This window comes from Mustela nigripes, chromosome 2 (genome assembly GCF_022355385.1).
Source record: "Mustela nigripes isolate SB6536 chromosome 2, MUSNIG.SB6536, whole genome shotgun sequence".
NCBI lineage: Eukaryota > Metazoa > Chordata > Mammalia > Carnivora > Mustelidae > Mustela > Mustela nigripes.
The window spans coordinates 77,077,910-77,101,466 of NC_081558.1; the positions used below are offsets into that span (position 1 = coordinate 77,077,910).

The 23,557-nt window shown below is 36.9% G+C and overlaps 1 pseudogene; it reads left to right on the forward strand.

The window, feature by feature from the left end:
* The first annotated feature begins 1,672 nt into the window (after nucleotides 1–1,672).
* LOC132010479 (inosine-5'-monophosphate dehydrogenase 2-like) lies at nucleotides 1,673–22,795 on the forward strand (annotated as a pseudogene).
* The last annotated feature ends 762 nt before the right edge of the window (nucleotides 22,796–23,557 follow it).

Below are 23,557 nucleotides of genomic sequence, written 5' to 3' on the forward strand. Positions count from 1 at the left end.
CTAACTGAAGAGGGTCCCTCTATTATGGTATTAGGGTGCTGTGGTAGGGCACCCAATTTGATACAACAAAACCAAATCTTAACTCCCTACTCTCAAAACAAAAGTATAAGTCTGCATTGCAGCAGAAAGTAGAACATCGGTTGCCTACCTGGCCTTTCATATATGTCAGGAGCAGTCAGGGTGATTAACAAACCCACAAAACTTCTTGGAAATCTACTTCTCATTCTTTACCTCTTTTTTTCCTATTAAGATTATACAATGACTGTTACATCCTCTTTACCTACTATGATTTCAACAAAAGTCTGTCAAATCCAATAGATTGTGGAAAATGAGGAATAAGAAGAAACAACCAGAAATTATTGGATTTGACTAGAAGGTGAGCCCAGTGTCTTTCTAGTAACTAGTTTCTGCAGTGGTGTCAGTAGGTAAGTCAGTCAGGCAGGAGAGTAACAAGTAAACAGTATATATATGTTCAGAGTTTACATTCCAAGACAAGTAATATGTGTTTCTTATGTAGGGGAGTACTGGAGACAGCTGAAGGCAAATGGGCAAGGACCACACAGAGGGAAGGTGCTAGAGAAGAATGGGTTGAATCAAAGCCTGATCCTTGAGAAGGTGAGATGGGGCACAATTCAGATCACCAGAAAAATTAACTTTACAAAAATGAGAGAGCTAAATTTCCTCCTCCCAGCACCTCAGCGGGCTCAGAGAAGAAATGCAGGGATAGTTCAATCTAGGATGGGGTAATTAAAAGGAAAGACAGAGCAAATTACATTGGTTGTTTTTTGTCCTCTATGTGAAATAGGGTCATGAACTCTAAGTATTCTCAGAAATTCAAAATCTCAAACATACATTTAAAGCTTTCTATTAGATCATCCCCTAATATTTAAGGGCTGAAGAAAGAGAATCTAGTGGCTTGGGCATCAGGATGGTCCAGAGCAGCTTTGGTGGGAGGGACCCAATAAGAGAGTGGGCTGCAAAGAGGCTGCAGAGAAGTAGCCAAGGCCATTTGGATGATATCATTATGCAATAGGACCTATCTTCCCAGTAATGAAATTGCAAGCAACTATTATTTGAGTTTGTTCCATGGCCCTTCTGTGGGCTGGGAAAAGAAACAAGAAAATCTGATAGAGAAAGTGAGCCATGGTCTGGAAGTCTAAGTAGCTGAAAAGAAGACTCAACTTTGAGATCAGGAGGTAGAAGAAAACCCTGGAAGAAGATGATAACATAAAATAATTTAATTACTCAACTAATGAGTGAATAAGACTTTGAATTTAATAGTTGAAGAAAAAGTGAAGAAACAATATAAAAAAAAAAATCCCTAACTCTGGTTCCCCACTACACTGACCATTTACACAATGTGTCAAATCATTTCCACTACACTGACCATTTACTCAATGTGTCAAATCAAAACCAGGCTAAGAAAGAGAGTTCTCTCCCCATGCTGAACTGCTCCCCCCATTGTATAGACTCAATGCTCAATACAGGGCTGTTTTCCCCAGGGGAATTTTTAGGTGAATATTAATTATGGTTAATTGAAGATGAGACAAATGAGTATTTGTCAATTCTCAAAAGATCCTTGGAATCGAGAGCTAAACCTTATGTTTGCTCACACTTTAATCACAACAAGGACTGATACTAGAATGATTCAATAAGAGCTCTTAGGCTAGAGATGCACCCAGGTGGCACTCTGAGATTGGTGGATCACTCTGTGAAGGTAAAGACAGTCATTTGAGCAGGTAGCCATAGTTGGTGGCCACTGTGAATGCCTCATTTCCTTGGGTCCACTCTTCAAGATATGTTGTTGGGGGACACAAGTCAACCCATAGCAGTGTGTATGAACATAATTTTTCACATCAAATCTTATGATAAAAATGACTAATATGAATCCTTTATCAAGATCTTCTAATAATGATCTCCTTCAATTCTTGAGTTTACCTGAAAGAGAAAACTTGTTTGCACAAACAAGTGGCAGGAAAATTAAAATACTTTCAACCATTCAAAGTGACAACAGTTGACAGTATATTGAAATAACCAAGGAGCTCATTTTCTTTCATTAAAAAAATGTAATGTCATCTTGTTGTGATGATGCAAATGGTTTTAGATTCTGATCAAAACTTTTTATTTTATTTTATTTATTTATTTGACAGACATACAAGCAGGCAGAAAGTCAGGCAGAGAGAGAGAGGGAAGGAAGCAGGATCCCCGCCGAGCAGAGATCCCAATGTGGGGATTGATCCGAGGGCCCTGAGATCGTGACCTGAGCCGAAGGCAGAGGCTTTAACCCACTGAGCCACCCAGGCACCCCAAAATTTTTTTTATCAAGAATATCAATATGACGAAGCTCTAAATACACACATTATTAAAGCAGTTACTTGGCAGCTAGCTTGGGCTGCACTAAAAACATTCATCAAAACAAACTGACAGAAGAATCAACAACAGAGATGCAGGGCTGCTGCCTGGAGCAGAGCCCATCAGAAGCCCTCATCCAGGCTTTTCTGCTTATCACCACCACTCACTCTCTACTCCCTGGCTTTGGGATGCCTACGTCTTTCCTTGATCATGTGAAAGAACTCATCCGACCACACCAAAGATTTCTTGTCCATAGACAACAGCGTGGCTTGCTGTTAGCAGATCATCTCGTTGGGGAATTCTGCACCCAATGGGCAGAGCAGCAGGAGCCAGAGGTCTCTCATGCCCACACTGCAGAACTGTAGGGTCCGGCCTTAGATATCGCTCAACCCCAGAGTAGAATACTCAGGATTGGAAAGCCACACCTTACTGTCCCAATGCTGATGGAAAGAAGCCTGCCTCCCGAACCTGAAACCCAGTCTCAGCCTGCCTGTGAAGTTCTGCTTATAGGACATGCAAGTGAATAATAAACCATCTCAGGTTTTTCCAAGCTCCATCTTTACCTTAATGTGCTAATCAGGGTGAAGGTTGTCTGTTTGAAATTTAGATAATATGATATGACAACTGAGCTGTGGAATTCAAAGATTAAATGAACTGCAGACATATCAATTATTAATGTTATTATTACTCTCAACCCACCATTTCTTAATGTACTTTTCACCTCACAGAACACCACCGGGAAATGAACTGTTGTAATAATCCTTGGTTCAAGCATGGATGGAAAAGCCTCCATAGACCTTGATACATGTAGCAGGGTACTTCGGGAGAGTAGCTCTCCAGGGTTCAATTGACATAGAAAGGGATGGATATGTTTCAATTTGTAATTACATCACTCCAAGAGACTTTGAACTGTGGTTTTAGAAGACACAAAGAATTTGGGAGTCAGTGCTGTGCTGAAGTTGATGTTTGGTCTTGGTATGGAAACCAGTATTTGCTAAAGATCAGGCTCATTGAATCCTTATCTACTACATAAGATGGTTTCTACTTAACAAATAATAATAACTTTTGTTTTTTTTTTCTTGCCATCCTTGAAAACAAATGATACATTTAATAGTCCTTGATTTAACCATTTCAACCCTCTCTTAGTTTATTTAGTTATGATGAAAGGGTCATAATTTTATAAGTTATTGGTGGAGGTAGAAGAACTTTTTAGCATGGAATATGTAAGTTCTTGAAAAATCAATGTGAAATCTTGCAAATCAAATTTTCTTTCATCTCAATGAATGGCATTACCATTAGCTTGATGTTTCAGCCAGAAACATGAAAGTAATTTTTTATTGCTCTCCTTTTCACACTCCTCTGTGTCATTCTACATTTAATACTTATATATCAACTTTGAAAACATCTGTCAAATTAACCTGTCCCTTGGCATCTCTCTTGCTATCTTCCTAACTCAAGTCACCTCCATTTTTATCTGTACTGTTATAGAAGCCACCTCCCTGTTCTTCCAATTTCCATTCTTTCTCCCCTTCCACTCCATTTTCTACCTTATATACAGAGTGATCATCTAAAGCTCAGGTCTGCCATATATGTGGTCAACTGATAAATGAAAAAGGTAACTGTGCAGTTCAGTAAGTGACATTGGGTCAATTAGATATATAAAACAGTAAACTGGACACCTACTTCACATCATTTAAAAAATCCACATGTATTGAAGATCTTAATGTGAAAAGTGAGACAATAAACTTTTAAAATGAAACACAGAGAATATCTTTATGAACTTGGGGGAAACAAAGATCTCTTCAGTAAGACACAAAAAGTATTAACTACAAATGAAAATTGATAAATTTGGATATATTAAAATTATGAAATTATATTTATCAAAAGATAGCATTAAGAATGTAAAAGAACAAGACACACAACAAGGAAAGATAACTGTAGTACACATACCAAAAGAAGACTTATTTCCAGAATATATAAAAAGCTCCTACAAATCAGTAAGGCAAAGTCAGACACTTAGAAAAAATAATCAGAAGATGTCAACAAATATATTACAAAAGATTTCAAAGTATCCAGTAAACATACATAATGGTGAAGAACTTCATTAATCATTAAGAAAGTACAAAGTGGGGGCATCTGGGTGGCTCAGTGGGTTAAAGCCTCTGCCTTCAGCTCAGGTCATGTTCTCAGGTCCTGGGATTGAGCCCCCCATCGGGCTCTCTGCTCAGCGGGGAGCCTGCTTCCCCCTCTCTCTCTGCCTGTCTCTCTGCCTACTTGTGATCTCTGTCTGTCAAATAAATAAATAAATAAAATCTTAAAAAAAAAAAAGAATGAAAGAAAGTACAAAGTGCAATCATAGGTCAATATCATAATATACCCAACAGGATGGGTAAAATTAAAAAGACAAGTAAATAGCAGATGCTGGTGAATATGCAGAACATCTGAAACTCTTATGTTATTGGTGGAAGTGTATATACTGGTACAATTTCTTTGACAAGTGTTTGCAAGTGGCTACTCAAGCAAAATTTTTGTATCTCTTAAAATCCAATAATTAAACTTCTACATATGTGCCTCCCAAAAGATATATATATATATACATTCACTTAAAAAAAGTACACAAAAATTTCCATTCAGCACAATTCCAAATAACTCCAAAGTCCATCAAACAGAATGGATAAATAAGCTGTGGTATATTCATATAATAATAGCATACGTCAGTGAAAATGAATAAACTCTGGCCACAGAGAAACATCAAAGTAGAAACATGAAAGCAAGACACTTCTGATTCTGGGGAAGGGCGTGTAAGAGAGCTTTAAAAGGCCTTTGAAGTAAATGGTTTGGGTTCTCTTTTCTACCAACAAAATTCCCTTGGAAGTTTAGGAAATTCTGTTTTATCCTCAATGATTCAAATGAGGTAAGTTGTTTTTCTTTTAATTGAGAAGTCAACCACTTCATTTATCTTTTTTCAATGTTGACTTCTTGTCTCTCTTCTTGGTCTGTCATGTCAATGTGCCTCCCACTCTTTCCTTATCCCTTTATTGAAAAACCAAGAAAAGCTGATGGTGAGGTCATTCAATCCATTCAAGGACCCTTAACTAGAGAAAGGGGTGGAGCAATACCACAGGTCTCAAAACAAGTCTGGCAGTTAAAAAAAAAAAAAAAAAAGGTGATTGCAAAATGCTCAAAGGAGAGTGACCAGGTATCATCTTTTTGGAATCCAATGCATTTTAAAACATTTATGCCCTGTTGGCTTAGTAATTTTCAGAAATATATTAAAAAAGGAGAAATCTGAAACTTAGGAAAAAAGGTTAATGTGCATAGATGCTTATTGCCATATTACTTATAATGTTAAAAAATAGGAGGAAGACAAGGAGTGGAATAGTCTAACACTTAAAAAATTAAAGAATGTTTAAATAAAATGCTTATACCATGATATTCACTAATTAAAATTAATGTTTTTAATGCATATTCAATAGATAGAGAAATATATGTTAAAGGGCAGAGTGACAATATCTTATTATACAGCTGTATATTAATATGAACTCACCTATGTAAAAACATGAAAAAAAGTCAAAACCAGAAAATGTAGGGACATTTTAATATGATGATAGCTATTACATCTGGTGATAAGATTATTTTTATTTTCCTCCTTATAATCTCTATGTTTTCTGCATAATTTATAATGAGCATGCACTGCTCATCCATAAGAGAAAGGAAATAAGCTATAAAAATCACATGGACATGTAAAACCCAAATGCTATTAATAAAAGTGTGAAGAAACAAGAAATGCTATGGTCCATATGAGAATGGACAATTTTTCAAAATCACCCAGATGCATCTACTCTTTAAAAGGAACAAAAAAACCACTAAAAGTAAAATAGATATTGCTCCCTCTTTAATTTTGGTTCCATAGGGAGGGACCAGGAAGCAATTTATATTTGGAATCCATAGTTTTCCTGAAGTCACTATGCAAAGACTCTTTCATTAATTATGGTATTTTTTATGTTGGTTGTTAGGTGTAAGTAAATAATTATGTTTCAAATTCAAAATTATTCCAGTCCTTTCTAAATTTGACTTGAGGTTTGATGGAACACCATAACCACCTTGTAAACTTTCTAAAAAGTGTACTTAGAGGCCATTTTGTAAAGAGTACAGGTCCTTTAATGGTAGTAATGCTGGCTTTCTTCACATTGAAGTTTGATATATTAATACCTAATGACTGGCAGGACCAACACTTGAGTTAATGGTAAAATCTAATTTTTCAATATTTTCATGTCTTTTATAAGCATGAAAACCAAAGCATTTGGATGGCTCACAAGCTCAGGAGAGAGATGATTTAACATTCTATTATTCACACAAAATTTATATTCTAGCCAAAGCCTTGTATGCCAAGGGGAAATAATCTTATTTTGATTTGGAGCTCACTTCCAGAAATGAAGAGAAATCAAATCAATGGCATGATAAAGAAAGAGTGCCAAAATGGGTCTTTGGACTGTGGAACTGAAGTTAAAAAAATTCTTTCTATTTTGGTTTCTTCTTCTAAAATTAACATGTATCTTTAAAAAAAAAAAAAGATTTTTATTTATTTATTTGAGGGAGAGAGGGAGAGACAGAGAAAGCAAGCATGAGCAGGGGGCAGCAGCAGGCAGAGGGAGAAGCGGACTCCCCGTTGAGCAGGGAGACTGATGTGAAATTTGGTCCCAGGACCCTGAGATCACAACTTGAGCTAAAGCCAGATGCTTAACCAACTGAGCCACCCAGGTACCCCAACATGTATCTTTTTAATAATGAAAAATTATCAACAAATGGTCAGTATATGCTATTAGGGCTATCTGTTTAACTCCTGCCATGAAGTGATTAAATGATTAAATTAAACAATACTCATATAAGTATCAGCTATCGTGCTGCAAAAAAGAAAGACTAATTTTACTCATTGTTAAATCCTGGTTCCTTTTGGTAGCTTTTGATAGTGGAAGACCTCAGTTACCATGCACTGCTTAAAAACTTCTGTTGGCAAAATTTCTACAAGTAATAACTGGAAAATATGGAAAAGGAATAATATTTGAGGACTGGTTAAGTCTGACACAACATTTACATTTTTTCAGTTTAAATCTTAACCACTCCATGTACTGGGTAGATCCATGGCAGTTTTACAAAGGAGGGAATGAAAGCTCAGGAAAGCCAAAGTTGTTTAATCAAGATGACACAACCCCCAAGTGGCAGAGGTAGTATTGGGCATAGCTGCATTTTCCCTCATGGTAAAGTGCCTCATGCACTTTCCTTTTTGCCACATGAGATCTTTTCTACATTGTATGAAATATGTCAGAGGTGTAGAGACCTCCCTAGTTTTCTCCATCGTGGTCAGTGGCTTTCCTGTTGCCCACCAATAATTCAACAGTGCTCTGAGAATTTACACAGCAAAAAACAGTACCTTATTTTGTGTCTGGAACACCAACAAAGAATGATTCTTTAGTTTGACACAGAGTCCCCAAAATTCCTGAATTTGTGTGTGTGTGTGTGTGTGTGTGTGCGCGCGCGCGCGTGTGTGTTTCCTATTAATCTCACCACATTTTTTCTTCTTTATTGTTTAAATTGGGAAAGAGAATAACAGAAAAGAAAACATGACACTGTCACACTAAACGTGCAAGCGAAATACCATGATCATAAATTTATTGACCTGCAACTAACACTGACAATTAGTGTTATTTATGGTTTTCTGTCATCTTTTCCCTAATATAATTTTTTTTAAGAGTAACTAAGTATTTTTCTCTTCCTAAGGTTCTAGGGAAGGTTAAATTTGACAAGTGAAAGAGCAAAAATATAAGAAAAGTGTGTGGTAGCACAAGGTGGAAACTCATGTACCTTGTCAACATTTTTTAAAGTTGATGATCTTCAGAGCTCCATTTTGGAAAGATCGTAGTCAAGCAAGATCAAAGTATAAACTGCCTATCATACCTGCCATCGTTATTTTATGAAAGGTGTCAGTGAGATGCTTAAAATCCATCCTATTTTTGAAAAGCATGCAAGATTAATTACTGGTCTAAATCCAAAGTGCATAATGAAGTTTGATATCCTATAGGAGATGAATACACGATTGATGTTTCTTTGTTTGGTTTGGTTTGCAACAAGAATACACACTTACACTTCCTTCCCACATGAAATGTACGCTCAAGGTTATATTGACACACATATGGTGTGATATCCCAGCCACTTCCCAAGCAAACTTGGACTATAAGTATATGAAATGCAAAAGTAAAAGCTTTAAAATTGCTTTCTGTCAAACATCACAGCATTTGTATACATCATTTTGTGGCATGTATGCCATTTATCAAATAGCTTCAATATAACAAGAAACGAAATGGAAAACTCACTTTCACGCCAAAGTGCTGTCATAATGTGGATTACTTGGAAAAGGGGGACGTGTCAGGGCTTCAGAAGGAGGTTTCTGCAGATATTATTCCTTGGGAACAATTCTGCTTGCCTTGGTATTCAGGAAAATCACTGAAGTCTATCCGTGTTCATTGTCATTTAAAGAAAGTGAGTGGAAGTTCTCAGACAGACTTAAAGTGCCTTTCATGCTCCTCCACATAATGAAAATCAGGAACTCAGAGTCCACCAACTCTTTCTGATTTATGCTTCTTCAATTTCCTGCCATACGTAAATACTTCTAACCATCAATTCTGAACGAAGCTGAGAGCCCAAAACCTCATGGAATGGTGACACATACATACTGCACCATCAATCTAGTGCTGTTTTCCTCAAATATCCTAACTTGACATTCAAATATCTACCTTGTCATTCAGGTTAGAGTTTGCCTTCTTTTCCCAACAATGGCTCCAAGTACGAACACCAATTAGGAGAGTTCAAAGAAACAAATTAGCCCATCACCGAATACCTGAACTGGAAGAGACCCTACGTATTACATAGCTCTTCCTCTTTTCACAGGATGGGATATTGAGAACCAAGGTGAGTTTTTGCCTTAATGCTTTTGATAATGTTGTCATCACTTTTGCCTGGAGTTCAGTCAATGTATGTTCTTTATCTCTGTTTGCTTGAAGGGACGTTAGAAGAGATCTGCAGAATGTCTTTATTGTGTTTCATCAAATAAGACATATAGATAATCATAGGCATTTATTTTGCTTCAAAGAGAAAACTGCCTTAGTTTCAGAGAGAAAAATATCCTGATGAAAACAGTATTAGATTAGTCACGAATTACCCTGCCATCTTAAAAGGTAAAGTGGGCTTGGGTCTAAAGTAGAAGTCCTTTTACTATTAGAGTCTCTATTAATAAAATTCATCAAAATAACAATAAGTTTAAAAATTAAATATGATCATTCAGTAAGTTAAATTGGATGATCTTGCTTTTCTTGATCTTGCTTATATAACAAATTCATAAGATCCTTCAAAAATCTATAGACTTAAGAAATGTTACTTAATATGACCAACATTCTTTATAAGGTTATAATAATTCATTTTTTCAATATGATTATATTCCCATGGAATTTTTAGTGAGAGATTGCTTACATGAGATTTGGATGTGGCACATCTTGCCCCAAATCTAGTGTTGATGATATACAGTTATTCACTGTGTGTGAATTCATTGTGTATTCATTGTGGGAGAAAATATTTACCATTCATAGCTAAAATAAATGAAAATTTTAAAGTAAGTTCACTAAGCATTACTCTTGGAAATACAACCTTCATATGGAAGAAAATGTTCCAAGAGGGAAAACAAAAAACATAAATATAGCCATGGGTCAGTGTGTTAGTAAGAGAGAATAATACAGAGGTATGTCTTACTTTCATAACTTGTCAAGTTCACTTTCAAGTTAATGCCCAATAGAGAACCACGTATGTATTGAAGTATGAGATCTTTTTTTCCTGTATCTCTTTTTCAAAATCATATGAATTACCTACTTAGACACACACTGTAGGCTGGGCTTTAGGAAAACCAGCTAACAAAAGAATACTGATTCCAGAAAATCCATTGGTTTAAGCATGGATATGAAACAACTTGTTATTTATTTGTAATGATATGGTTAAACTTTCATTTTTCCTTTATAAAGTGATGGATAAAAGCATTGGCTCTATAATGTTCAGAATGAAATAATTCATTATTTTCCCAACAGTGTAGTTTGTTAATGATTAAATTGAGAGTGGATGATAATGTTGCTGGATGTTGCATAAGAAGGAAAACCCAGTTAGTCTATATATTTCTGTGATGTCTTTAACTCTTTGACCATACTTTCTTTCTCATACAGTAATTGTTCCTCTAATACAGTATCATAGCTCTTAGACCTGGAATGTTCCTCAAGAATCATCTCATCAAGCTCTCTGCCCTTCAGCAGAGAACTCAATTCAACAAATTGTTATTGAAAGCCTGCCACGTAAGTCACTGTCCCAGGTCCTGGGGCAGATTAAAAAAAACATGGTTCCTGGTCTTAAGAAATTAATATTCTTCTCAAGTAATAGATTAGGGAACTGATTCCCAGGCAAGAACTAAACTCTTTGCCCAAGGTCACAAAGCACAGGGATCTCCAAAAAACCTATCATCTTCAGTGTATTGCCTCTCAGAGTTGACAAATTATTGATAATGTGATGCAACTGTGGTAATAGGAGCGTAATTTGTTCCTTGCTTTATATTATACACACACATGCACACACACACAAGTAACATCACTTGAATTCAAAGGAAAGAGAAAGAGAGAAAACTGAAACATACAAATTAGGAGCTGAGATATAACCATAGATAGATTAATTTTTAAAAGACACTACCAAGCTCTCCTTGAGAGGAATAATTTTCCCAGAAAATATAAATGAGAAACGTAGAAAACTGAGATATAGCCATTAAAATGGAAAAAAAAAAAAGAAAATGTGTCAAAAATTGCATCCACTCTCCTCCGCTTCCCCCAAAATGGGGCCAGGCTAATTTTTTCAAACTTTTAAGGAACCCATTCCACTGTAAGTTCTTCTCAAAGCCACATATCTTTATTACTCATGTGTATATCTCCAATACCCAGTACAGTACCTGGTTTATAATAATGTGTAATGCAGGTATTAGTGGAAGAAAATAGAAATGACACTTACCATTGAAAATATTTCACAGAATAAAGAAAAGAATGGATGCGACCATATTTATTTTATCAAGTAAGCATAACTCTGATAGAAAAACCTAAGAGGATTACCAAGCAAAACTGTGGACATATAATCTTACAAATATAAAGTCTAAACTTCTCAACCAAACATTAGCAATTTAATCCCAGGGTAAATAAAAAGAAAAATGCTTCATGACAAAGTAGAGTTTATATTTTAAATACAAAAGAAGTTCAGCTGTATGAATATAAATCAACTTACCATTTACTTAAAGAGTCATATGACCATATCAAGAGGTGTTTATATGTTTTAGGTAGAAGTTATTATCTATGTCTGACAAAAAGTTTTTTAAAAATAAAAAAATAAGATATTTTCTTAATATGACTTTGGAAAAATATGAAAACTCAAATCTAATGCCATCATTGAGATCAAGAGTGAAATAAATTAAGTTAAATAAAAAAAGACATTTTTCCTTTTTTCATTATCATTTTCTAATGTTCTGAAAGCATTCCACTCTTCCAAATTGAACAAAATAAACACTATAAATGTTGAAAATAAGAAAGTTGGGACGCCTGGGTGTCTCCAGTTTGTTAAGCATCTGCCTTCTGCTCAGGTCCCAGATCCCACGGTCTGGCTCCTGGCTCAGCAGAGAGCCTGCTTCTCCCTCTCACTCTGCCTGCTGCTCTTTCTGCTTGTACTTTCTCTCCCTCTGGAAAATGAATAAATACAATCTTTTTAAAAAAGAGAGAAAATAAGAAAATTATCATAATTTGCATATAACTTGATTATCTGACTGGGAAAACCGAGAGGATCAACTGAAAATGTGTATGAATTAAAAATAACTATTAGGGGTAGGGCGCCTGGGTGGCTCAGTGGGTTAAGCCGCTGCCTTCGGCACAGGTCATGATCTCGGGGTCCTGGGATCGAGTCCCGCATCGGGCTCTCTGCTCGGCAGGGAGCCTGCTTCCCTCTCTCTCTCTCTGCCTGCCTCTCCATCTACTTGTGATTTCTCTCTGTCAAATAAATAAATAAAATCTTAAAAAAAAATAAAATAAAAAAAATAACTATTGGGGAGAGTGCTGGTCACAGAAATAAATTAGTGCCAATTGCTTTCATATATGTTAATAATCAACAATAGTTTAACAAGTAGTGTATGCCATACTGAATAAAGTAATATAATCAAAATAATTCAACTCAAATTAGCATCAATCATGTAAAATACATTAGGACTGATTTTAATAAGAATTGTGAAGAATATGTGAGAAAAAAATCACAACATTCAACTGGAGAGTATAAAGAGTTGGGTAATGAAAATACCAATTTACTAAAAATAAAAAAGGAAAATATTTAAAACAAATGTGGCAGACAAGTTAAAAGATTTTCTACATACAAAAATTTTATATAGCAAAAGTAATATGGACTAATAAGGCAAACAAGTAATTTACAAAATGATAACTTCAAATGGTGAACAGAATTACGGAACTATTTTAAATCTTATTTGTAGTTAAGTAAGTATTAATAAAAATGGGCATTATTTAAGGTCAGTAAAATGATGATTGAAAAAAATGCTGCAGCCAAGTACTTGGGAGTTTGGGAATTGCATTCCTTTATAGCTGGAGATGTGTCTTGGTACAGCATTTTGTTAAATCTGTATTAAAGTTGAATATATGCATTTCTTTTAACTTAGGAATAAAACTTTGGGAATTTATCCTAAGGAAAATAATTTAACATGTGCACAAGATGTATACATAAAGATGCTTACTATGTCATTGCTTTTAAAAGAGAAAGCATCAATATAAACATTCATCAATAGGGGAATAGTTAAATCAATTATGTTATTTATGTATGCATATTTATAATTATTGTTGTGTGAGGATTCTATGAATCTGTTAAACAAAACCAAAGAAACAAACAAAAAGTAAAAACACAAGTTACAAAACCTTTGCAAAGAAACGATTTTCATATAGCTAGAACTCTTCCATGTTTAAGTTCTGGAAGCATATAGTCAGAAAATTCACAGTCAGATTAGGGGTCTTTATCCTCTTGTGTACACTCTCTTGTGTTTTCTAGTTTTTCTGCAGTGAGTACATTTGTTTTTTTTTTTTTTTTTTTTTAGAGTTTATGTCTTTTAAAATGGTTTTAGGTTCACAGCTAAATTGAGGGGAAGGTACAGGGATTTCCCATAGAACGCTCACCTGAGCACATGCATAGCCTCCCCCATTTTCCATATATACTTTTTTAAAAAATTAAATTAATTTATTTATTTTCAGAAAAACAGTATTCATTATTTCTTCACCACACCCAGTGCTCCATATATACTTTTAAACATGAAAAAAATAATAAAGGTTTAAAATGAAATATATTATTTGGGGTTAAAGAAGCTGGCCCCATATATTAAAATGTTTCCTTTATGAGCCATCTTTTCCTGATGGATAAATACATAGCTGAATTTGAAAATGAATCAGACAAGTAAAAAGAACCTTCTCTAGAGCGCTTAAGCCCACCTAAGTAACCATGGACAAACCAACCAAAGGAAGCCAGTGTTGAGCAAGGTCTGTCTTGAAAGCACACCATGTATGTTCTCTCACTTAAAAAGTCAGTCTTTTGGATAGAGTATAAACTGGTGCAATCGTTTTGAAAATCCATCAGTGACTATTAAAGCTAACTAAGCATATATCCTTTGATACAGCTGTTCCACTCCTTGGTTTACGTCCAAGAGAAACTGATGCTTATGTTAATCAAAAGACCTATACAAGATGATCATGGCCATTTCATTAGTAAGAGTTAAGAACTAGAAGTGACCCAATGTCCATGAAAAGAAAATTAAGATATAGTCCTACACAGCAACAAAAAGAGACTAGTATCAAAAGCAACAATGAATGATGAATCATAAAGACATAATTTTGAGTGAAAGAACCCAATCATGAAAACATCATTACCATCATATTATCCCATGAAATAACTTTTTATCCCATTTACATCAGTCCCATTTACATTTTATCCCATTTACATCAGCCCAGAAAAAGAAAAAAATAATCCACAGTAATAGAAATCAGAACAATAGTTAGCTTAGGGTGGAGTTATTTCCTTAGAAGAGGACAAGGGACCTTCCGGAGCGCTAGAAATATCTTGATCTCGATGGAGTTCAGATGGATGTATACATATGTAAAAGTTTACTGAGTTATACATAAAGATTTGTGAATTTAATTTATATAAAAATGATACTTCAACAAAAAAGTTATTTTTAAAAATTTAACTAAAAATAAAAGCTAATCTTTCCAGAAAGTAAAAGCAGGTCAGCACACTGAGCAGAGGCTGTTTCAGGAGGAGAATTACATACTCAGCACATTTTTCAAGTGATGGGAAGATTATTCTATCATCTGAATACACTTAATTATTACAACTGGCCAGCAGTCATTTATAGAAATTGTTCATAAATATTTAAACATACTGCCTGGAAACATTTCTAAAGAGCTTTTAATATTTCTCAGTTGAGGTACATTGGTATGATTTTCCAAGATCATGCTTTTGACATTGAAGTAATTGAAAAATCCAGGGCAAACTGACTAATCCCAGTAACAAAGAAACCTATTGTTTTCTTGCCTTGTGTTTTATTTTATATTCATTTATTTTAGGCCCATCATATTCATTCTGCTCAATTGAATCTCTGAATACGGAATTCCTGCCTGACCCTTCCCAATTTGTCCACCATTCTGGTGTTGCCAAACTCCCTCCACCCAAAGCTGTTTGATGGTTTATCTATAAGAAAGCAACGATGGAGGAGAATTTGCCAAGGGCAAACTGTAAAAATGTCATGAGCAGTTCTCACAATTTTATGATTCTTTTTAAATTATTTCATCCTATCATTTCTATACTGAAATATTTTGATTTCCAGAGAGCATTTGGGTAGCAAGAATGCAAGGACTGTACTACAAAAGTGCACTGCATAGTTACAAAGGTATGCATCTTGCTTTCAGACACACAGTTTATTTATTCTCCAGCACTGGCCTAAGCTTCCCTGTAAGCCTGATTCCCATAAGAAATGGGAACAACTCAGACGTGCCAATTAATAAAGGTTCAGATTTTTACAATTCATCAGTTTCCTTCCAGTATAAATATTTGGTCCTTCAAAGTTGAGCCCTTTATCATATCTCTGAATATCCTAAATGGTATTTTTGGAAAGAATTATGTCTTTTCAGATAAGACAGCTGTACACGGTCTTCTTTTCTCTCAGTTCCATTGCCCTTTTCCAAGATGGTATTTGGGTATTTGGGGAATGAGTTGGGAGAGTTATCACCAGTAGGACTTCATGGTTGGAGAGAGCAGCAGTGCTTTCATTCCTGTAGGTCTTCTGCTTCCTCAGGTATCTTTCTAAGGAGATGTCCCTTGTCTGGTAGCTTGTGTGATGTATGACCTATTGCTATTTGCATATAAAGTAGGCAGGCTGATCTCCCTCAGCTGGGTGTAGGTTCAGCTGCATTCCCTGATGGTCTCAACCTCTCTTCTCTTCTAAGTGCTGTCACAAAGGCCTCTGAATACCTTCATATCCACCAGACAGCCCTTGGCCTAGGTGTTCTATATGACAGGCCCCTTGGTTCTCACCTGGGTAGGCCCTAAGGCAGAGACACTTGACTTCAGCTTGAACATCTGTCTTTGGGGATCTGTGAAAATTCCTGACTCTCAGATCAGGCCAAAGGATAGTGGTCCTCAAGAAACATGTGGAGGACTTGTCAAAACACAGGCAGCTGAGTCCCACTCTCAGAGTTCCTGATTCCGTAGCTCTGGAGTGGGGTCCAAGAATTTGCATCTCTAACACATTCCAAGGTGATGATGATAGTGCTGTCACCCTTTGAGGATCTCTAGCCATAGAAGAACCAACCCATAGGAAAGCTGAGACTTCAATACTTTTCATTTTACCTTGCTGTGGCTTGATATGGTTGATGATCATATGACATGATCATCTTCTGGACTCCTTGATGTGAACTTTTATTTTAAAAAACAACCCCCTGTTTTTGGTGTTTCCCTCACCTAACACACTGGTGTCTCTTTGGGTTGCTTACATTCCCCACTCCCACCCCCATCCTGTTTTTTTACAGCCTTTCATCCCTTCACAACCTTTGCAAACCAGAATAACTGGATTTGGCCTTCCCATTTCCTATTTGCAATATTCTCTTACCCTAGGCAATAAGCTAAATGGTGCAGCTGCCATAGAAGGCTGAGTACTTTCTTTACACTTTATGGAAGATCTGGTTCCAGAAATGGCCAAGATATTTAGAAAAGTGTGGCTTTCTGTCCCCTTCCTCTGCAACAGTTGGCAGTTGGATGTCTCAGGTTAGCTAGAGGGAAGATTTTGACCATGTAATTCCAAAGTACAGAGGTCATTAATATTTCACTAAATCAACCTTGTTACAGATAAACTTCATTGAGTACCCCATTCTAGTTCTTTCTTTGAGGGACTAGTGACCAAAGGGCTCAAATTACAGGGCATGTGACATGTTATAAAATAGAAAGAAAATCTATCCCTAGTGCTAAAATGGTTTTTAAATTACTCAATTAGACATTATGGAACCAAAAATCCCTATATACTGTAATCATTTTCAAATATTCACTTTCCTGCCAATAGCCACATTTTGCCAGGTTGTGAAGACAAAGCAAGTTGGCAAGGTGACGAGAAACCTGTAATTGGCAGTGTAGAATATCTTTCTGTTGCCAATTTCATGGGCAGGTGCCTGGGACTTGATAAGATGTGAGAGGGAAATTTGTTGCTATGATTCTGAACTTTATAGAAAGCCACTTCCTGCTATTTTAATGTTTATGACTTCAAATCTATGCTGCTAAAATTTTTTAGGTAGTTAAGTCATCTTGGTGAGTCTAGCACCATATTATACTTTCTAAATTTGGGGAAAGAAATAAGACATTCAAATAGGTGTAAGGTCCAGAAAACAAATCAGACTCCACAGTACTATATAGCCTCTTTTGAGCATTCCCTGTTACAGAGTTCACTAGAAATTAATTTAACTGACGTCTTGGCTTTGAATTTTGTTAATTTCTGGAACTTTTAATTTTCATTTTATTTCTTTTCAGTGTTCCAGAATTCATTGTTTATGCACCACACCCAGTTCTCTATGCAAAATGTGCCCTCCTTAATACCCACCATCAGGCTCACCTTCCTCCCCTCCAAAACCCCCCAGTTTGTTTCTCAGACTCCACAGTCTCTCATGGTTTGTCTTCCCCTCCAATTTCCCCCAACTCACTTCTCCTCTCCATCTCCCAATGTCCTCCATGTTATTCCTTATGTTCCACAAATAAGTGAAACCATATGATAATTGACTCTCTCTGCTTGACTTATTGTACTCAGCATAACCTCTTCCAGTCCCATCTGTGTTGATACAAAAGTTGGGTATTCATCCTTTCTGATAGAGGCATAATACGCCATTGTATATATGGACCACATCTTTCTTATCCATTCGTCTGTTGAAGGGCATCTTGGTTCTTTCCACAGAACCAAGCAACTGTGGCCATTGCTGCTATGAACATTGGGGTACAGATGGCCCTTCTTTTCACTACATCTGTATCTTTGGGGTAAATACCCAGTAGTGCAATAAAAGGTCATAAGGAAGCTCTCTTTTTCATTTCTTAATGAATCTCCATACTGTTTTCCAAAGTGGCTGCATCAACTTGCATTCCCACCAACAGTGTAAGGGTTCTCTTTTCTCCACATCCTCTCCAACACTTGTTGTTTACTGTCTTGTTAATTTTGACCATTCTGACTGGCATAAGGTGGTATCTTAATGTGGTTTTGATTTGAATCTCCCTGACTGCTAAAGATGATGAACATTTTTTTCATATGTCTGTTAGCTATTTGTATGTCTTCATTGGAGACCTGTCTGTTCATGTCTTCTGCCCATTTTTTGACATGATTATCTGTATTTTTTTAATGTTGAGTTTGAGGAGATCTTTATACATCTTATATATCAGCCCTTTGTCTGTAGTGTCATTTGTGAATATCTTCTCCCATTCCATGGTTTGCCTCTTTGTTTCATTGACTGTTTCCTTTGCTGTATAGAAGCTTTTGATTTTGATGGAGTCCCAAAAGTTCATGTCCATTTTTGTTTCCTTTGCCTTTGGAGACATATCTTGAAAGAAGTTGCTGTGGCTGATGTTGTAGAGGTTACTGTCTATGTTCTCCTCTAGGATTTTGATAGATGTCTGCCTCACATTGAGGTCTTTTATCCATTTCGAGTTTATCTTTGGGTATGGTGTAAGAGAATGGTCAAGTTTCATTCTTCTACACATAGTTGTCCAGTTTTCCCAGCACCATTTATTGAAGAGACTGTCTTTTTTCCACTGTATGTTTTTTTCTTGCTTTTTCAAAGATTATTTGACCATAGAGTTGAGGGTCTATATCTGGGACCTCTACTCTGTTCCACTGGTCTGTATCTGTTTTTGTGCCAGTACCATGTTGTCTTGGTAATCACAGCTTTGTAGTAAAGCTTAAAATGAGGCAACATTATGCCCCCAGTTTTGTTTTTCTTTTTCAACATTTCCTTAGCAATTTGGGGTCTCTTCTGGTTCCACAGAAATTTTAGTATTGTTTGTTCCAGATCTTTGAAAAATGCCAATGGAATTTTGATCAGGATGGCATTGAAAGTATAGATTGCTCTAGGCAGTATAGACATTTTAACAATCACTGTTGAATCATACCAAAGGGATGATGGTTGGGGTATTTGCTAAGTATATCAGCCAGAAATGGAGTATAATCATTGATCCCTTACATGTAGAAGAAAATTTTTGCTAAGCCTTTGCTGACTTTTGGTTTCATCATACAACTTCTAATTTTTATTAGTACAGACACAAAGGAAACGTTTGCATCCAGAAAAAGGCAAAGGCAGCATTGTTGGACATTATTTACTGGCCCCCATTTAGGGGTCTAACCCTGAACACCATCTCTGCTCAGTGAAATGCACCCCCTTCCTAGACCTCATAGGAGAATGGGCATCAGTTTTTCCTAAAATAGATCCTGGTTCTCTCATTTTATCTAGTTCGTTTTTATTGCACATTTTTATTGTTATTTTCTCATAAGGGAGGGTCTTTAATGTAAAGAGGTTATTGTGAAGTGAAGAAAACCATTTTCGGGGTAGGGGGGAATCTGCTTTGAGTAATGTTTGTCTTTTAATCAGCCTGATATAATGGAAATATACCAGACCAAAGATGAGAAAAATTGAGTTCATCTTCCATTTCAGGCACTAATATTATACATCATAGAGCAGATCTTTCCTCACTGGATTGCTTTTGTAAAATAGAAAGCTGGCCCAGAAGACATCTATTCTTCTTTCTTCTACTGTTTTAACAATATGAAGATTTGTATTAGGATGCTGTAGGAGTCCTTGGCCTGCTCACATTCCCTCTAAGCTACCTATTACCACCCAGTTTGCTTCAGTCCAGCAAAGAACCTATCAAGGTGCCCACAGCTGAAGCTCACTCTCTTTCTGTGTGTGTGTGGGGGGGGGGGGGGGATGTAAGGGGTGGAATTACTGAAATGACTTCTAAGACTTATGCAGGGTCTGCCCCCCAGGGTGTTTATTAAAAACCCACATATTTGCCTCCAAAGAGTCCCCACAACTTTGGGGGAGAGACTACCTAAGGGAATGGAAGTATTTGGCTCTGGGGGTCTTATGGTAGAATGCCCAGACTGCTTCCCCTCTTGTAGCCAGGATTTTTATTGTCAAACAGTGTGTTATCTAGAAATCAGGCCAACTTACATTACTTTTTATAAGCTCTTCTAGCTCTGTTTCCCTATTTTTGTATTTATAGGGGATGGTTTCCGCCCCTCCGGGAAGCCCTTTTTCCCGACCACTAACTTATTACAGACTACAATTTTTAGAATTAATGTTGCATCATGAATCAATGCATCTCCAAGATGCATATCAAAGCCTGAAGGAAGATTAAAAGCCAATCAAGACAATGGCATAGAGATGTTTCTCAAGGTAGTGAATTTGTTAGGGGTCCTTAGCGCTCCAAGTCAGGAAGAGAAACCATGGTTTCTACACACAGAGATTCCCTTCTATAAACTCCCAGAAGTCCATTAGTGAACACCTAGTCATGATATATTAACCTGTCATCTATCACTGAGTTAAATCCCTAAAAGAAGACTGTTATGAAGTTTTAGTATATTTATAATTACCCTATCTTCACTGAATCTAATTGAATACTTCCACATAAAATGATAGGAAAGGAATTATATGTACAAAGCAGCTTTTTTTTTTTTAAAGATTTTACTTATTTATTTGACAGACAGAAATCACAAGTAGGCAGAGAGGCAGGCAAAGTGTGGGGGAGCAGGCTCCCCGCTGAGCGGAGAGCACGATATGGGGCTCGATCCCAGGACCCTGGGATCATGACCTGAGCTGAAGGCAGAGGCTTTAACCCACTGAGCCACCCAGGCGCCCCCAAAGCAGCTTTTAATTAAGAGGAAAAGCACCTATGTGTACTTGGCTCCTTGGTGTTATTTTAGTTTTCTCAATGTAGAGCATGGCATATCAGCTTTTAAATGGCTTCTGATTAATAAGTACTTGTTTCAAGGCTATAGAGACTGAAATAAGATAAATACATATTAACAGTGTGGGAAAAAGAACAAAAGGAAATAAATGTCACTTGTAAGAGATTCCAAAAGCATGGAAATGCAGTTATTAAACCAGCATGGAGGACCATGGTCCTATTTTGTTGAAGTAATTAAATACTCTCCTCAAGTTTATGGCTCCTTGGATCATTTTAGGCAAATGAAAATTGGAGGGGAAATGTTAACCAGGGCCTAATAGATGGCAGCCAGCTTGACTTCTTGATATCAGTGGACATAGTAGCTGTGTTTCAAAGACCATTTTCTATGGAAAATGCATGGCCTATTGAATTTAGGGCTGAAGATGGAAGAGGGCTCAAATAAATGGTACCATAGCCAGTGTTTTCTATCAGTTGCCACACAATTACAGTATTGACAATAACAACAACACTAATAAGAGTGGAACCTTCTGAGCACTTAGTACAGGAGAGGCACTATTTCAGGCAGTTAATAAGTGTTAGCTCACTTGAATTTGACCATAACGACGTAGTGTAAGAAGAATTCTATCATCATACTGACCATTATATCACCCTCCTCTGACCCTCCAAACCAGAGGTGCTGTCTTACCCCCTGACACTCCATGAAGATGGCCTAGATTTACTCCCTTCTTACATGGCTCATGATAGGCATTTTCACTTCCATTTACTCATCTCTGGCCCTTTTACTAGGAGAAAACAAGCTGACTGAAATCAGAGACTATATCTTACTAGCCACTCTATCTTCACAGCGCCTAGATCACTGATTTCTTCTTCACGTATTTGTAGAATAGGAGATTTGCATAAATTAAGAAATATTGCTCTGCAGTCAGGTCTTCAGATACATATGGCTTTGCTGCATACTGGCCATGACCCACTACCTGATATAGCAAGGGCACATCTATGTCCCAAAAATGGGGTCATGGAACATTAGCTGTTCAGCTGTGGGGATGGCATCCCTTACAATTATTTTCATATTCTTGCTGAGTACACTGACTTACTGTAGACCAGGTGGACCTGACCTCTGCTCTGATCAAAAACATCACTCCTGGGGCACATGACTGGCTCCGTCAGTAAAGCATGCAACTCTTGATCCTGGGGTCCTGAGTTTGAGCCCTATGTTGGGTGCAACTTAAAAATAAAATGAGATTAAAAAAAAAACAAACTTTAAAATTAAAAACAAACAAACAAACAAACATCATTCTGAAGACCCCAACAGTCACAGAGACTGGCATGGCCATTGCAAAGGTCTTTACAGGAGGTATTGGCTTATCCATCACAACTGTACACCTGAGGTCCAAACCAATGAAGTTACAAAAGTGAAGAAATATGAGCAGGGATTCATCCCAGACTCTGAGTTCTCAGTCCTGAAAATCAAGTTCAGGATGTGTTTGAAGCCAAAGCCTGGCATGGCTTCAAACACCAACACAGGCTGGATGGGGAGTTGATATTTTCGAGGAGGAGGAGCATGGCTGGTTTTTGGAAGTGATCATGATGAAGATGAAATACTGGGTGGTAACCCCTGCAAGCATCACATTGAAGGAAGCAAAAAAATTCCGCAGTGCAACAAGAAGGGAAAGTTACCCATTGTAAATGAAGATGATGAAATAGTAGCCACCATTGCCCAGACAGACCTGAAGAAGAACCAGGGTTACCTAATGGCTTCCAAAGACACCAAGAAGCAGCTGATAGTGGAACAGCTATTGATACTCATAAAGATGACAAGTATTGGCTGGACTTGCTAACCCAGGACCACTAGCATCCAGCACTCCTGCCAGGACATTGGTTGCAAGAGTTTGACCCAAGACCAAGCCATGATGAATTCTGTTTGAGAAGAGAACATCCTTAGCTCAAGTGGAAGGTGGTGTCCACACCCTCCATTTGTATAAGAGGCTTTTCTGAAAAAGGATACAGCATCATACCCCCTTGGTTTTTCAATAAACATTTTTTGGGGGGGGAGAAATACTATGTAGCTTTCTTTTTCTCTCAAAGAATATTCCAGAAATTGTTTGTGTGTTTTGTTTTGTTTTGTTTTGTTTTGTTTTGTTTTGTTTTGTTTTGTGGGGGAAGGGACAGAAGGAGTGGGAGAGAGAAAAACTTAAGCAGGCTCTATACCCAGCATGGAGTCTGATACAGGGCTCAATCTCACAGTCCTGAAATCATGACCTGAGTCAAACCCAAGAGTTGGATTCTTAACTAATTAAGCAACTCAGGGGTCTGAGGAATGTTTTAAATATTCATAGCTTTTATTTAAAATGAAAAAATCTAGTTGTGGGGCGCCTGGGTGGCTCAGCAGGTTAAAGCCTCTGCCTTTGGCTCCTGGGGTTGAGCCCCACATCAGGCTCTCTGCTCCACGGGGAGTCTGCTTCCTCCTCTCTCTCTGCCTGCCTCTCTGCCTACTTGTGATTTCTGTCTGTCAAATAAATAAATAAAATCTTTTTAAAAAATAAATAAATAAAAGATCTAGTTGCAAAACAATATTCAAATTGGACCTCAATTTATAAAACTGCTATTATATAAA